Here is a 17,564-nt window from a genome sequence, read left to right on the forward strand (position 1 = left end):
GACTGATTTGACACCGATATCACCTATATCAGACAATCATACAAGTGATGGCTGCCATCTTGAATATTCATGACAACTTTTCAATTATCCGTAAGACATTTAACAATTAATATGAATGATAAACATGTCTTAAATATCATATTATATCCATTACTCATAAGAAAACTGTTGTTGCTGCCGGCCATTTTGAAAAATGGCTGCCATGGGCACCATGTTGAAAATTTATGATGGGTTCATATCCAGTTCTTTTTGGAATGCCTTTGGCTGTGTGTGTACAAATTTTCATGCTTGTATCACAAACTGAACGATTGTTTTGGTGAACCGCTGTGCTATTAGGTGTTTGCGCGTCTAATTGAAAACCTAACAGATGCTTGAAACGAACCACTGTGGATACTGAACTGTCTTATGTAATAACAGTGTTTTCTGTCCACAGTCACACTTTGAAGTAATCCTTTGGTGTGCGGTTTGTGTGAAGGATAACCACATGAAATAGATGACAGGTGTGTGACAAAGTCTGATAAAGCATCTCATAGTCCAGTTCAACTGCATGAACCCCTGAGGAAAGCCAATATCTTCTACCTGTGTGGCAAATACGACACGCATTCATGTATCCTCCAGCTGAAATGCATTATGGGAATGATGCTCTTGAAAGAGAAAGACAGCACAAGCATTTCTATGCATCATATGTGAGGTTTGAAGACATTATGTCATATGGAAAGGGTTTCCACTGTTTGCTAAGGAGTGAGTGTGGCGATCATTTGCTTAGTGATGTTTGTTTACCTGAGCTAAGGCTCAGGTGGCAGCTGCAGGAAATGTCCAAAAGACTTTATAATATATGTGAGCTGTCACACTGTAGATTATTACTCTGTCAGATTCAAAGGGATTGATGAATTTCTGTCATGTGCCAAAGAATCTATTCATTGTTGGGGAGAAAATCATCTGGTGTTACAACAACATCCACCCACAACCAAACATTATGCTGTTTTCACATCTTTTCTGAGAAGAAAGTGAACTTGTTTGAAGTTTGGAAGGAGTTTCGCTTCTACGTGGAGGCTGTTTCAGTTTTAACTGGCCAGAGATGCAGTATGTTTATTGCTAGGTGTGCAACAAAACACTGAACTCGTGAAACAATACGAAAACACAAGAGACACAAATTACAAGCCTCACAATACAAAAAAAAATGGAAGAAAATCACCTGATGAAGATCACTTCTTGAAAAGATCATTTGATGTACAGCAATTTGACAGTGCCACGCCATTATATTACACATGTATATTGTGGAATATAATGTGTTATGCAAAGTAGTGAAATTTATGTTGTTGATTAAAAATGTTTACCATCTGAAAGAGGTGATGAATGAAGGATATACAGTCTAAAATGGGTTTATTTTTGTTTTATTGTGAAGGGTGATTGACAGGAAGTTCCACGTCTATTTTCAGTTATTGGCCGCCATAGATTATATTAACTTGACTGAGTGAACCTGGAAGTAGAGGTGTGTCAGACATAGATATCTTATAGAACACTAGATGCCTCGTCACGCTGCTCGCCAATGAGGCCACACGTCCACAGAGGTCGGCCATCTTTGTACGGGAATCTGGCTCGCTCATTACATTGTGTTGATGAGACATGAACAGTTTAACAAGCTATAACTTGCTCAAATTTCAACCGATTTTCAAACGGTTTGGTTTGTAATAAACATCAAATCTCTGTTAATGACATGACAGATGTTTGATGAGAATGGCATGCCTTAAATATATATAATAAATATACAGTATATCATATCCTGAAAATTCCTAATATTCTTCATATTAGGCTCCATGTTCAAATCCTTATACTGAGATATATTTATAGCTCTTATGAATAATTTAGACAAACCATACATGTCCATATTTTTAGTTTTGTATGAAAATATTTTAAGACGTGGCAGGGCTGCAGTGGAGGCTGAAGATAAACTATTTACCACCTGAAACTTCAGAAAGGCTTAAATTTCATGAACCTCATTATGTTGCATATATTATATCTATTAATATATAACATTAAACAGTATCCTTCCACATTATCAAATCTATTGTGAATGTATAAAGTCCCCCCATAGATTATTTAAACATGAAATAGTGCACCAGAAAACACACTGTTAAAAAATATTGAATTAGGCTTTGTAAAAATGTATAAAAGGGGCTCAGAAAGTCTAGAGTCAAATAATGGAATTACAGTCACAAGTAAATGAATAAAAGGCAACTGAGTGAATCTCTTGATCAATCAATTTTTATATAACTCAAAGTCACAATAGCAATTGCCTTATAGTGCTTTAAGATGTTCCATTGAAAAAATTTCAGCGAAATAAGAGTATAAATGTCTGCACAGATCACCAACCTTACCTTGTTCCGCAGAAACTCTGACAGCTTTCCCGATTTAAGATGGCCGCCCTCTGTGGACGTCGTGGAATCTGCCGTGAGGCATCCAGTGTTCTATAAGATATCTATGGTGTCAGATGCATAGCTTGACTGGGAAGCCCCAGCGGCTGTTGGAGAACACTGATTCCTGCTTTGTGGACTGACGGTAGTCCGGAGCCACCGTGGACGGGCCGGTCACCATCTGTTGTTGGGACCATCAGCAGGATAAGCTCTGCTAGCACAGAGGATGGTGGAGGAAGAGTTCACTGCACAGGTGAACTCTGGGACTCTTCACTGGTCCGGCCTGGAGGTGAGGAGGACCACGGTCCCAACCGAGGTGCTGAGGGCGCAGGACAGCCAAGGAACACCACCATGGGGTGGTGACTGGGCTCCCTGGAGGCTGAGGCTGGGCCATCACCATCACCATCATCATCATCATCATCAGGAAGCTTCTGAAGTCATTCACTGGCACTCAAAGCAACACTGGATCTACAGACCAGGGACTCTTTCTTTTCTTTTGGTGTGCTCTGAGAGCGAAGCAGAGTTAAGTTTTTGGCCTCACTGCTCCCAAGCATTGCTCAGGCCTGCAACTTCAAGCATTAAGCCAGCAGGTGTGTGTGACTTGTGAGTGGCCCTCACGCCTTATTGTGGACTTTAAAACCTCTTGAACAGATGGATTTCAGTTGCTATTTTGTTTATTGTTTCAGTAAGTTATAATTTTCCTTTTAACTTCTGGTTTGGTGCTTTGCTTCATATGGCAGTGTGTTGTGACTGACTTGATTCCAGATGTTGACTCGCCATAGTCCGCTGTCCTGATCGCTCTGTAGATGGCAGTCCTGCCAGCCTCAGGCTCGAGTTGGGGGGTGTCTACGTTCAACCAAGACCTTGAGATGGGCATCGCTTGTCCTTGTTGTTTAGCAACTGGCCGTTAAGAGAGAGTTAGGATGGTTGATTTGAAGGGTTAGCTTAGTATTTTACCATAATTAGTCAAAAAACAGGAGACCAATCTGGAAGCAGATGCTCATGAAGTGAAGGCCAGAGGCGGTGCTCATCACGAATCAGCTCCAGTTATCATGATGTAAGTTAAACCTGAGCTTGGTTACCCACAAGGCCCTGCTTCCTCTGAGGGCACGTTCACCTGTTGGAGAGGGCCGGAAAGCACCGCTGAACTCTGAGGATAGTGCCGATGATGTTTCTCAGTCATTTGTTCGGCACTTCCGGCATGCAATCAAGCCACTGCTGCTCACAGAACACTGAAAACAGATTTAATCCAAGCTGACAGAAAATGACACACAAGCTGAGGGAGGTTCAGCCTCATTTTCCCTCCAGTAATCATGTTTGTCAGAACCGGGCAGCTGACCCCACAGATGATCCAGCAAACAATCTGGAGAAATGACTCAGCTGTGGTTTTCAAAGATCAGCCACACTTCATGTGACAATAACACGGACAAAAGAGGATGATGGAGTGGCAGTAACCTTCTATAAGGGAGTCTGATGTCCCTCAGTATTGGGACACATCCAGTTAGGAAATGAATGCAAAAGTAGGCATTTCCGAAACCTCAGAACTGAACAGCAGAGCTGATATACTGCATAGAGCATGGAAAATGAAACGTCGTCATCATTAACAATTTTCATTAACGTGACAAATCCAATATACAATGCACTGACTTTCAATCCCTATTCACATTCCGTTGTACTGAATTTTATTTTTCATGACTGTATGGAGCTCTGATCGCCAACACCTACAAACATCAGGAGGAGGTCGTGTTGATGGAGGGAGGTAACCTAACATAACATTTATTCCTCCCACATGGGGAAACTGTAGTTATCACAGCAGCTCAGCACTGCAAAAAAGATATGACAAAAATCAGAATATTAAAGATGAATAATTATCAATAATAAATATATTCAATCAAAACTTCTAGAAATGTACAATAACTACAAATTAATCACTGAAAACACAATAGTATTGACCACATGAATGAATAAACAAAAACAAAATGACAATAGTTATTCAACATATTGACAATAATAAATACTACTACCACGAATAAAGATAATCATAATGCTCAAAATAACAATAACAGAAACATTATTGCTCATAATACTGCAAACAAGCAAGTTTGCAATAAACTTAATCTGCATCTATGTAAGGTACTAATTAAAATCACTGGAGAGAAAAGATCGCCACCACCTCATTTCCAGAGGAAGACACATCTTTGCCCACACACAAAAGAACTGAAAATATAAAACTTCATGAAAAGTCAATGCAGTGTCATCTGGGGATGGGAACTGAAAACCAGTCCTTGTAGAGAACCAGTTCCCAGGGTTTCAGTTCTTTCGATTCCTTCATTTACCAGTTTAGCAAAAGATTCCCTGATCAATTCCACCTCATGCATGGAAAGCATAATGCATGACGGCGTCTTTCAGCAGCACGGCCAGCAGGAAACATGGCGTCCAAATGACGCAAACGCTTCCTCACAGAGAGAGGATCACAGCAATGCCGGCAAAGTGGAGGAAATACTACCAATATGCAGAAATACAGCATGAGAAAAATATGAACAAGAGTGTTTCGGATCCGGTCCTGAGTGAAACTCCACCCAGCAACATCGACAACGTTCCCTCGTCCTCTGCTGTTAACTCACTGCCTATCATGTTAGCTCCGTTTGCCTCGATATAACCAACCACGGGGAACCAACAGATGGAGAAGACCACCTCCCACTGGAAGTCAGGGTTATGGTTGTCATCCCCAGCCTCGTCAGCCTGATGTGCCTCCACTGCATGGAGTCTTCCTCATCAACACTGATGCCAGCACCAGTCAGAAACCTTCCCCCCCCCCCCCCCCTGTTCCTCACACACCTCCTGGGCCAGAACCTCCAGAGGAAGTCCTGATCCCAGCTCCCCTGCCCATGGCTCTGTTCTGTTTCCTCTTCTCGGTCAGTCCTGTAGCCGCAGAGTTGTCAACCATTTTTCACTTATTTGTGGTTTTGGACTATTCTGAGTGAAACTATAAAATATTTAAACTGTGAAAACAAAAGCATGAGTCAGTCTTGCAGCATCTCGCTGGTTTGAAACAGGCCTCACAAAATGTTTCTGAAGTGGAAAAATCACTCAAGTTGAAAAGAACCAGGAGAGAAATCCTGTTTTGTTGCATTAGTGTTTCTGTCAGTGTGGGCTTCTCTGCAAATCAAAGACAGAGAGGAGGTATGCAGATAATCTGAGAGACTCCAGGGGTGAAAAATTGGAAACCGCTAACTCAAAATTAAAATGTAATTCTCATAATTACTGATTCAGTGTCAGGTGATTGTAAAACAAAGCGCTGAATTCTGCTTAACGGATTATTTTGATTGTTGCAGCACATTGCCTCTGCTTTAACTACGACCAACAAGCCAATGATGTCCTTGAATTGCAGAATGGACCGAGTGCCAGCTCGACCCAGGATAAATGGCACAGCGGTAATAACAGTGGATTAACCTACAGTGTGCAGTCTGTGAAATCCACAAAAGGAGGGACAACGGATTTGAGGATTTTGTGTTTTCTCAGCAGGACAGGAGTAAGCCAGCCGGCATGAGAGAAAGAAGAGATATGAACACAGTGAGAATCTCGCTATCTGAAGGCGAGCTGATAAAAACAAACCAAAACAGCCCCGTGAGCTTTCTCTCTCTCTCCTCCCTCTTCACTCTGGCAACTAAATGAATCCTTTGAAGCCCTCCATGGCAGTGGGAGCTGAATGCTCTATCAACACCGGCACACTGGAAACAAGCTACCGGCCCCCAAACCCAGATCAACATGTAAGAGGCACTGGCCACTGTCAACAGCCACATTCACAGGCAAACAATAGGCTCTGATCAGAACAATGATTATGCGAACCCCTCTCTCCATCCTGTCATTGGCAGCACTTTCTCCATTCCTATCATTTTAATTAATTCTGTGATATTTCCAAAGTCTGGGCTGTATAGACCCCTAATGAGAAACCTCATCAAAAGATGCACAAGCCAGGCAATTTGAGCTGCTGCTGGCATGATGCGATGCACTTTCAGCCTCCTCCTCCCCCATCCCCAATTACTGGCTTTTCTTCTGGATGCACAGCAGCGTGCGTTACCACAAGGAGTCCACCCGCACACCTGTATTTCTCTTTCCTTTCAGTTTCTCCTTTCCGTGAGGTAAGATGGTTATTTCTTTTCTTTCTTTCTTTCTTTTAGGGTGGGTGGTGGGGGGGGGGAGGCTCTTGTGCACTGATAGCCATCTCATTGATTTTAATCAACCATCCATCAATGTGACAATGCTTTAAGAATAAAGGTTTTCAGGCGTTGGCTAATTAATCTGCCCGCTTCTGTCTGTCTGCATTGCTCAATCATGGAGTAAATAAAGGCAGTCAAGAATGTAATTGTTTGTTTTCTGTGCAGAGTTTGACGGAAAAAAAGGCACTCTGTCATTTCAAGGTGCTGTGGAAGTTGGCCTTCTCACTCGATATTCAGAGAAAGGTATCTCATGGAATAAATGAGGCGATGGCGGTGCGCAAAATGCCAGGTCTCAGATCAACTTGTTTTTGTGTGTCATTTGGCTTACTCTGTCTTCTCATCTCTGAATTAAATCAAATGTATATATTATCAGGTTTTTCTTAAACCGCAGCTAAAACACCCTGAGATTCTTCTGCCGTCGACAGACAGGAGGAGGACATAACGACTGCCACGCTCATAATTGCTACATAAGCAACGACTCCCCCAGGAATTATTCTGCTCTATTTTATCCTTGATTGTACTACGTTTAATCAGTATTTGCAGTGAGGGAGGAGCTGTTTACACGCCTTTGGCTGAGTATTAATGTGTGTGTGCTAACTTGATTGCACTAAGTGCCTGAGGAAAGAACACATTCAGGAAGGTGCATCCAACAGTTCCCTGGAAATATTTTCTAACTACTCTCTTTTGTTGCCTGTTCAGTTGTGCTGCATTCTGTTCATTCAAACCGAGGACAGTGTTGCTGTGAAAACAAGACTTCATTCAGCATTTTCCGCTGATATGGCTCTTTGGTTGAGGGCATAAAGAATGTGTGGATCCATAGAAAAACAATGAAAGCAGAAGTATTCACAGAAACTTGACTGATATTTAAACAGGCCTGCATGTCCTCAGAGACTTTATCTGAATATAATATGCTGAACGGCGTTCTCGCCCTTCCTGGATGGTATGTCCTTCCAGCTGCCGTCCTCTACCAGAGTCCTGGAGCTGGAGGGTTCTACAGGATCTACCAGAGGCCTGGAGCTGGAGGGTTCTACAGGATCTACCAGAGTCCTGGAGCTGGAGGGTTCTACAGGATCTACCAGAGTCCTGGAGCTGGAGGGTTCTACAGGATCTACCAGAGTCCTGGAGCTGGAGGGTTCTACAGGATCTACCAGAGTCCTGGAGCTGGAGGGTTCTACAGGATCTACCAGAGTCCTGGAGCTGGAGGGTTCTACAGGATCTCAGCTGTTCTAATAATAATAATAATAATAATAATAATAATAATAATAATAATAATGATAATAATAATAATACCTTTAATTTATAATGCACTTTACATACGGATATCTCAAAGTGCAACAATAAGACGTTTACATTCACTTCCATTAGGAGTGGGAGCTTGACGATGGTTTTTTTCTCAAAGTGTGAGTGATGTTTCTGGATGTGGCTTCAACACACTCGGGGACGGCTGGATTTCAATCCTAACACACTCACTGACGGAGGTACTTTGTTCCAGTGGCTGAAAAACCCGGACATTTGAGACGGGTGGATGAAGAGTGCAGGATGAGGGAGAAGAGGACAGCTGCTCAGCTCAGTTGGAGCTCAGATCACTTTGAGGCAGCCAGACTTCTGAAGGAGGGACAGTTCAGTGGTCGACAGGAGACGTTTCAGTTGGTCTCTGCAGTTCCTCTGATCACACAGCCCCAGAGCTTCATAGATGCTTTCCAGGTAGACTCCACCAAATAAGGCTGAAAACCATATGGAACAATGCAAATCTCTTCTGATATCGACTGTATCTGCCTCATGAACAGCCTCATCACCAAAGCAGAGGAAGAATCAGCCAATCTCTTCCTTTCCTTCAGGCCTTCTCAGTCTGTTGGGGTGCCGGGCGCCAGGTGCTGGGCGCCAGTGCCCCAGCAGTTCTGGCCGATGACTTTACCCAGTGTGGACGGTTCTCTAGGACCTTCAATGTCATGATGGGAGTGTGTGTGTTTGTGTGTGTGTGTGTGCCTATGTGTCTGCAGGTCGGCCCTGGGCTGTGGCGACCTCGGCAGCCACCTTGGGCGCCAAATTACTGTCCCAAATATATATATATATATATATATATATATATATATATATATATATATATATATATATATATATATATATATATATATATATATGTGTGTGTGTGTGTGTGTGTGTGTGTGTGTGTGTGTGTGTGTATATATGTATGTGTGTATATATATATATATATATATATATATATATATATATATATATATATATATATATACACACATATATACATATATATGTATATATATATATATGGCTGGGTAGTCTAGTGGTTAGGGACACAGACTTTGGAACAGGAGGTTGGGGGTTTGAATCCCGGTCGGGGCGTGTGGTAATCCAGTTGGGCCCTTGGACAAGGCCCTTAACACATACATGTCCACACCTCAGCATGAGCGAAACCATGAATGAAAGAGTCATACCGGCTCGGATGTCGCCCGGGTCAACAAAGTCCGCGTCAGTTGTTGTGGAACCAGACTGATGGCCACTGGAACAAGACACTCCTGGAGCAGGTCGGAGAACAGAGCATTAATGGAATGCTACTACAGCAGTAATCCCAGCGAAAGGGAATGCGGAAACAATGGTTACTTCGAAAGCTGACTAAGAAACAGCTGCTAAGTCAGTGTTCGAATATCCGCAAGAGGAACTTACTGTCACAGTTGGAGATTGATGAGTTGCAACAAGAATGGGTACCAAGACCCAGCACCTCACCCACAGTACAAGATGCTAGATCAAGGGGGAGCCAGGACGACAGATCGTACGAGATTGGGTACCAAGCCCCAATAACAGAGCTGAACACGAGAGCAGCCGACCTGAGAGAGAAGGTCATGACGTCTTAGTAATGATAAAGTACCATCGGAATCTCTACTGGAAGATGTGAACACAGCACTGCTAACAATCCCTACCAACACCATCACTGAGACCAATCAGCTGATATATGCAACAGCGACAGTCATCCTAGAGATGCTTGGCTACAAGATGAACAGCATGAGTAGCCGGAGTGACCAAGAACCTCCATGGAAAAGAAGGCTAGAGGCAAAAGTCAGCTTCCTCACAGAACTAAGCAGAGGGGTGAATCTCAAGAAAGAACTGCCCAAGAAATGCAGAAAGCTGTCAATAACTGAGGCACTGGAGACTGCTAAGCAAAGACTCACAGCCCTAGCTACCTGCCTAAAGAGATATACCAGAGAAGTGGAGACCAGGAGAATAAACAGGGTGTTCTCCAACAATCCAGCTAAGGTCTACTCTCAGTGGCAGGGTAGTAAGACCACAGCAGACCCACCCAGGGCTGAGACTGAGCAATACTGGAAGAGTATCTGGGAGAAAGCGGTGTCACACAATACCAATGCCCATTGGCTGGCAGGCTTGCAGACAGAGCACAGCAACCTCCCAGAACAAGACCCAGTAGTAATTACAACAGCAGATGTACAGGCAAGAGTGGCCAAAATGAAGAGCTGGACAGCTCCAGGGCCCGACAAGATCCACACCTACTGGTTTAAAAAGCTAACTGCACTCCATGAACGCCTTGCAGCACAAATGAACCAGCTGCTAATATCAGGGACCCCCCCAGAGTGGCTAACCAAGGTCGGACAGTCCTCTTCATGAAGGACACCCAGAAGGGAACAATACCATCAAACTACCGGCCTATAACCTGCCTCAGCACCACATGGAAACTCCTATCAGGCATCATAGCGGCCAAGATAAGTAGGCACATGGATCAGTACATGAGTAAAGCACAAAAAGGGATTGACAACACCAAGGGGGACCGAACACCAGCTACTGGTTGACAGGGCAATCGCCCAAGATTGCAAGGCCCGCAGCACCAACCTGTGCACTACCTGGATTGATTACAAGAAAGCTTCTGACTCAATGCCACACACATGGATACTGGAGTGCTTAAAACTGTACAACATCAACAGGACTCTAAGGAGCTTCATTCAGAACTCAATGGGGCTGAAGACCAGTCTAGAGGCCAACTCAAAGCCAGTGGCACAGGCGAGCATCAAATGTGGCATATACCAAGGTGACGCCCTGTCCCCCCTGCTGTTCTGCATAGGCCTGAACCCCCTCAGCCAGATCATTACCAACAGTGGCTTTGGATACCGGTTCAAGAGCGGAGCAACTGTCAGCCACCTCCTCTACATGGACGACATCAAACTGTATGCCAAGAATGAGCGTCAAGAATGACATCGACTCCCTGATTCACCTCACCAGGACATGCAGCAATGACATCGGGATGTCATTCAGACTAAATAAGTGTGGACGAATGGTATCTAGAAGAGGGAAGGTGATCACAACTGAAGGAGTTGAATTGCCTGAAGGGAACATAACAGATGTGCAGGACAGCTACAAGTACCTGGGGATCCCACAGGTAAAAGGTAACCATGAGGAGGCAGCTGGAAAGTCAGCCACAGCCAAATACCTACAGACAGTAAGACAGGTCCTGAAGAGCCAGCTGAATGGCAAAAATAAGATCCAGGCCATAAACACCTACGCCCTACCAGTAATCAGATGCCCTGCTGGCATAATATCCTGGCCACTGGAAGAAATGCAAGCCACTGATATCAAGACAAGAAAGCTCCTTACAATGCATGGAGGGTTCCACCCTAAGTCCAGCATACTGAGGCTGTACACCAAGAGAAAGGAGGGAGGCCGAGGACTAGTGGGTGTCAGAGCCACTATCCAGGAGGAAACCAAGAGCCTCCGTGAGTATACCAAGAAGATGGCCCCCAGTGATGATCTGCTGGGTGAATGCCTCAGACATCAAAAGCCCAGTAAGGAGGAGCCAGAGGAGCTATCATGGACAGACAAAGCCCTGCATGGCATGGACCACCGACGCATTGAAGAAGTGGCTGACATTGAGAAAACATCCCAGTGGCTGGAAAAGGCTGGACTGAAGGACAGCACAGAGGAACTAATCATGACTGCACAAGAACAGGCCCTTAACACAAGATCAACAGAGGCCGGGATCTACCACACCAAACCAGACCCCAGGTGCAGACTGTGCCAAGAAGCCCCAGAGACAGTACAGACCATCACAGCAGGGTATAAGATGCTGGCAGGCAAGGCAGACATGGAACGGCACAACCAGGTAGCAGGCATCGTGTACAGGAACATATGTACCGAGTATGGACTGGAGGTCCCAGGGTCTAGATGGGAGACACCTCCAAAGGTGGTCCAGAACAATCGAGCCAAGATCCTGTGGGACTTCCAGATCCAAACTGACCAGCAGGTGACGGCCAATCAACCTGACATAGTGGTGGTGGATAAACAGCAGGAGACAGCTGTGGTGATAGATGTAGCAATCCCAAGTGATGGAACATCAGGAAGAAGGAGCAGACAAGCTGGAGAAGCACCAAGGGCTGAGGGAAGAGATGGAGAGAGAGTGGGGCGTGAAGACAACAGTGATACCAGGAGTGATCGGGACACTGGGAGCAGGAACCCCCAAGCTGGGAGGATGGCTCCAGCAGAGACCAGGAACAACATCTGAGAGCTCTGTTCAGAAGAGCACAATCCCAGGAACAGCTAAGATCCTGCAGAACCCTCCAGCTCCAGGACTCTGGTAGAGGACCAAGCTGGAAGGAGACAGACACAATACCGCCGGGGTGGCAAAAACACAGTTTTCATATATATATATATATATATATATATATATATATATATATATATATATATATATATATATGTGTGTGTGTGTGTGTACGAAAATCTGCAGAGAATCTTCCAATATACCTTTAAGTTAAATGTAAGTAAACGCAGCTTCAGCAAAAACTTTACTTTAACTCAGACAGGTAAGTTATAGAAGCTGCTTAATTGATGAGCATGTATTGCTTCAACTTGATCCTCTATATTTAAATTAAATTAAATTAAATTAAATTAAATTAAATTAAATTAAATTAAATTAAATTAAAGATTTCACCCTCGAGAAAACTTGCTTTCTCTTGTCAAGTAAACTTATAACTCTTGGTATTTCACGTCACACAATTCAGTCAGACCTATTATTAATAGAATGCATACTTTAAGTTAAAACAGCTCATTATCTTATGTTACATATTTAAGATAACTTGCTTCGTCTTGTTGAAGTAACACAATCACACACTGTTTTAATTCTCATTTTAAAATATCTTAACTGACACAAATTGCCTCTTCAAGTTGAATTAACTTGTGTTTTTAAGGAAGTAATTGAACTTAAAATGATCAATTAAATAGGTATAATATTTATCTATTTTAACCATTTTAACTAATGACAGTAAATCCACCGTTGCCACCATCAAGATATTCACAGCTTGAAGAGAAACAATCGCTGGTCAGAAACATTTATTAAAAAAGTTTTCTTTAGGTACAGCGAAAAGCAAACTTCCTTAAAAGAAAAATCAACAACATACTTGAAACACTGGCCATGGTGTCCACTCCATGACCTGCTTCACTGTACATAACCCAACTCCAAATCGTCAGGAACAACGTCCTAGCACCTCACACCACACTCTGAGCTGACGATGTGTGTCAGACTGCTTTGATTAGTAGTGCTTAGATTTATTTGTTAGAACTAACTGTAGCTCTCACACACTCAGATGTGTGAGGAACCACGAAGGCTTTGTCTAGAATTTACCTTTCCTGATAATCTTAGCGCAGCAGCTGTCACTGGTGGGAGTCTTCCTGGATCCAGCCTATGGCTTCGGGGAGTGAACGTGGCAGACAGTTTGTAGAAACGTGCACGCCCCCAGCAAGGGCAGAACTCACCCTGTCACTCTAGTGACTGTGTGATTTCTTAGCTTCATAAATTGAGACCAACAATAACTCAACATTTGATGCTCTTTATTAAATAGAACTTCCATTACAGCTGTGACAGTCGGACCTGTGGATTTCCTTTCTGTGTCCATGTACACAGGCTGCTGCTTGTTCTGGTTGAGGCAGGTAGATTTTCAGATTCACTCAGTAGATGACGCCCATAATCACGTCAAAGCTGTGTGCAACATCTTTAATGTTATGAACCACAACAGCCTCCCCGGCCACAACTTCCACATCGAAGACCTCTGAGAAATGATTCCAGAAGGTCTGAGGTGACAGTTTTTTTTACAATTCTGGTTTTATCTGAGGAAAAAATAGACAGACAGAAATTATTAATCAACATATTTCTCAACAGGAGGCTGTATATACCGTTACCCAAACATGTCTGGCTCTCTATATGAGATGACTTGTCTGCCGTGGGATACAGCTGGCCATCAGGAGAGGACTTCTGTGATGGCTGCATGACAGAGATGCCCGCCGTGTCTGTTAGGTTGCACAACAGGACATTAAAATCAGGATCCTGGGACTGCAGAATTTCCCAGACCAGGGTTGGTTGGGAACTAGGGTTGCTAACTGTCCCGTATTAGCCGGGACATCCCGTATTTGAGCCATGAGAGGCGTGTCCTGTACAGGACGCTGTTTGACTCAGCCTCATGGGTAAAGACAGGATGCATATGTTTTTCTCTCTGTGTTCTGAAGGCTGTATGGCACAGCATGCAATTTCAGGGCCCAGCCACTAGGGGTACTTGAACCAGAGTGTGGTGTATGGCTTTAAGCCACAGCGTAGTCATGACAACGTGACGTGACTTCCATAAGCCGGTGATACACAGTTCAGTGTAATGGCTGCTGATGTGCAATAAAGTACCGTGAGCGCACCACAATTATCCGTGTGTTATTGGACATAACACAGAACAGTAGCGCAATAAGCGGAGTGTCCACGGTGTGTGTGTGTGTGTGTGTGTGTGTGTGTGTGTGTGTGTGTGTGTGTGTGTGTGTGTTTAGTTTAGATTCTGCACCTTGTTGGTTTTTTGTTCCGAAGACTTTTCAGTTTTGATTTTGCACTTTTTTTAGTTGAAAATACGAAAAGGAAATGTTAAAATCCAGAAAACACAGCAGTTGTTTCATGTTATTTTGCACATTTAGCAATGAATATACTTCAATTATAACTGTCTCACATGTATGCCTCAAATACAAACTGATCAGACTGATCATGAGTTATCACAGTGTTGTTACTGCAAGTGCAGCGCAGTAGCCTAATGTGTTTTTAAAGTCTGTAATAGGTATAACTGTGCCAAAATGCTGTTATGTATGCGTTTTTGATCCCCCAAAGCCGCCTGTGTTAGGTGTCCCTTATCTCTGGGTGTTGGCGTTAGGGTTTATTGGGAAGACGTGCTGCTACAGCACTTCACGCTGGACTGAATGTCTTCAACTGAAAGACCTCACTTTCTGAGACAGCAGCATTGTTCATTAATTTAACCTGAAAATGGAGAAAGATTTGCACTGTTAGAATACATTTTAAGTATCAACTGATTCTACGATTCCTCCTCCTGGTCCAGATGCTTGGCAAACAATGACTACGTTTACATGCAGTCAATATTCAGGTTAAGGTCAATATTCAGGTTTCTGAATCCTTTGGAATAACCCGTTTACATGCTTAAACAGACAGAGTTACTCCTGTTTACATGATCAGGGATCTCCCCATTCAAACCGCGGAGCACAGACGACGCCATGACTGCATTTGCAGTTTATGCCACTGGGTGTGCTGTTTGCATGTTCAACCTTATTTTACACAGACACCACAGAAGAAGAAGGGCGCTGCAGGCTCTCTCTGCATGTCGTTAGAAAAAGAGTAAGCCAGCCAGACGTGGTAAAATGTTTAATGATGCGATGCACCGTTTTTTTCAGTAAAAGAGAAGAACTGAACGATCGTTTTGGCACATTTTATTTACTCAGTAGCAGTTAAACTGTGTCACAAGTAGCTCCTGGACTCAAATGACCGAGATTCCTTGTGGGTAGAACATATGCAGAGCAGTATTTGATGTCCCTTTTGACCGGGATATTCCGATGCGCGTTTATATGACTAGAAATTCAGGTTAGAAAAGGAGTAACCCAGGGGTAATATTCAGGTTTTTAAAAACCGGAATATGAGCATATTCAGGTTTTTGCACGTGTTTACATGGCTGTGCGCAACCGGGTTATTTCGAATATTCTGGTTAAGAAAGGGTTATTGACTGCATGTAAACGCACTGACTAGAACAGACCAGCATTTAACCCCAGAAACACTTTGTTTAAAGCGATACTTCAACATTTTGGCAAACTGGCCCATTTAGCACAATTCCGTAGTCATTAGAACAGCAGACTTACTGTTTCTGTGAGGCGAGCTGTTGTTATTCAGAGGTGAGTCGGGGAAGGTTTTCGGGACGGACACAATAGAAATGGATGGTATTTTTGGTTCCCCCTCGTCAAACTCATCAAAATACAAACAACCCCAAAACACTTTGGTGGACACGTTATAATCCACACATTCACTACGCTGTGGAACACCAACAAATGTTATTATAGCATTACGACACTGAAGCAAATACTGGGAACTACTTTTTTTTTTTAAGATCACTACGCCCAGACACCATATTTAGTAAGTAGTTCCGTTTTAGCAATCTTCGCATTAAAAACTCAATCTGGTAATTTTGCATTAATATTAGGGATGTCCCGATACAACGTTTTCACTTCCGATACGGTACCGATATTGCAACCTTGAGTTTTGGCCGATACCGATATGGGTCTGATACGATATCAGCGCGAATCATACATACTTTCATTACTTATTTTGTAGTGTGGAATGTTGGCAAAACGCTTGATCAAGTGATGTTACACAGAGAACAATAGTCAGCAACAGTAGGTATGAGAAAAACTGACCCGTTTATTATTAACCAATTAGTAAAAAAAATTTTAACCTTCAACATAATACCTGCAGTGCTCTACAGTTAATTCAAATAAAAAAATAAATACATTGCAAGACGCTTAAAAATAACCTAAATAACTCCAATAAAAACAAATTATACTTTAAAAGTGCAAACAATTCAAGTCCACTTCAGTTATTTTTTACTGTCAAAAATGCTGGAGTGGAAAATTGACTCCTTAACAGAACGCTTATATCGGAGATTTTAGATGCCATCCGATAAAATCCGATACTCGTTTTTTGGCTGATATCGGACCGATATCCGATATCAATATCGGATCGGGACACCCCTAATTAATATTTCACAGCGTAGTGAATGTGCGGATTATAATTTGCCCACCAAAGTGTTTTGGGGTTGTTGGATTGTGTATTTGATGAGTTTGACGAGGGGAACAAAAATACCATCCACTTCCATTGTGTCCGTCCCGAAAACCTTCCCCGACTCACCTCTGGATAAACAACAGCTCGCCTCACAGAAACAGTCAGTCTGCTGTTCTAATGACTGAGGAGTTGTGCTAAATGGGCCAATTTGCCAAAATGTTGAAGTATCGCTTTAAAGCACGTTTTTACAGGTAATTGCAACAACAACAAAAAAGTACTTTAAATGAGTGTTATGCCCCTCATATGTATGGGTATGTTGTTTCAGCATTTTACGTGGTTTGTTTATGTTCGTTGCCATGGCACCCTGTAGTCGGCGTGTCACCGGAAGTAGCGGGTGCGCTAGCAGAAAAAAGTAAGCTGCTGTGCTGTGATCGGCTGCACTTGAGCTTCAACCGTTGTCCTCCCTTGTGCGGTTCTCCTTCTCTCTCCCCTTTGCTGAGGCAACGTCTGTGAGTGTTTCTAATGCTGTTGTTTTGCATTGTATCTTGTTTGGACTGTAATGGGATCACTGCGTTAGCGTTAGAAGGCCAGAGTGGCTCAGCTGCACTGTGTATTGTGCATATGTGATGTGAAATGTGTAATGCAGTGTGTGACTCTGTATTGTTATCTCAGTTTCACAGAATTCTTCACTAAAACTTCTAGAAATAAATCTACTGTGTCAGAGAGTTTTTTGAAGACTGTTTAAGCTGATTGGGAAGCTGCCCATGAAAATGAGTCTGTTAAAACAATAATGAGTTACCGTGGTTTGTACTTTCCATGATGAATATT

Source organism: Salarias fasciatus, chromosome 22 (assembly GCF_902148845.1).
Source record: "Salarias fasciatus chromosome 22, fSalaFa1.1, whole genome shotgun sequence".
NCBI lineage: Eukaryota > Metazoa > Chordata > Actinopteri > Blenniiformes > Blenniidae > Salarias > Salarias fasciatus.